Consider the following 1,253-nt stretch of genomic DNA (forward strand, 5'->3'; position numbering starts at 1 on the left):
ACCAGTGGACTGAGCACTGAAGACAGCAGCAACCTCTTCTGATGTCACAGAACCATTGGAGCCTGATGGATTAGCCCTTTTTACTGACTCGTCTGATGTCCCAGCACTCTCGTCTACAACAGCGTGACAATTGTTGGATACTCTGAACACCTCTTGCACAGTACTGTTGTTCACCCTGTTGACTTGGTCCAAGAGCGAAGTATAGGGCTCGGTAACAAGGCGATGACCCACACATGACCGTACAAATGGCTCACGGCTCAGAGCGTCGGCTACGATGTTCTTTGGTCCAGGAATGTACTTCAGGTCAAAATTGTATGCAGCTAGCTTCGCTACCCACCGCTGTTCACACGCATCAAGTCTTGGTTTGGTCAAAATGTATGTAAGTGGGTTATTGTCGGTCCACGTGGTAAAGTGTCTTCCTTTCAACCAATGGCTGAATTTATCACATACCGCCCATTTCAAGGCAAGAAATTCGAGCCTGTGTGCAGGGTAGTTGAGCTGGGAGCGAGAGAGCGTCTTACTTGCAAAGGCGACTGGTCTGGCTACTTTTCCACCAGGTGGCAGCTGTGACAGGACTGCTCCAATCCCATCAAAGGATGCGTCGACAGCCAGAATAAACGGCGCATCAAAATCTGGGTGGGCCAGAGTGACACCTGTCACAAGGTCGTGCTTCAGTGTTTCAAAGGCGTTCTGGCATGCATCGGACCAATCTGCAGGCGTCAGCTTCACTTGACCTTTCTTGCGGGCTCTCTTGCGCTTATGCTTGTCACCAGATTCAGATGTGAGCCTGAACAGAGGTTTTGCCTTCGCAGAACATGCTTCAATGAAGCTTTGGAAATACATCACCATGCCTAGAAAAGATCTGATTTTACTAGGGCATGGCGTCTTGCCATCCGACTCCATTAGATCAGTGACTTGTACGTCATTTATCGCTCTCACTTTCTCGGGGTCAGTCCGAATTCCATCCTCACTGATGACATGCCCAAGAAATTTCACAGTCCGTCTGAGGAAAAAACACTTTTTGGGTGCGAGCTTGAGGTTGTGTTCCTTAAGGCGAGTAAACACCATCTGCAGGCGTTGGAGTGCAACTTCCTCTGTGGGGGCAAACACCATCAGATCGTCGAGGTAACATAATAGGCTCATGAAATTCTGATCACCAAATATTGACATCATCATCCTCATAAATGTTGCTGGGCTGTTGCAAAGTCCCTGAGGGAGCCGGTTGTACTCGTGAAGGCCGAATGGTGAGGAGA

This window comes from Urocampus carinirostris, chromosome 5 (genome assembly GCF_059441175.1).
Source record: "Urocampus carinirostris isolate Australia breed hairy pipefish chromosome 5, RoL_Ucar_1.0, whole genome shotgun sequence".
Lineage (NCBI taxonomy): Eukaryota > Metazoa > Chordata > Actinopteri > Syngnathiformes > Syngnathidae > Urocampus > Urocampus carinirostris.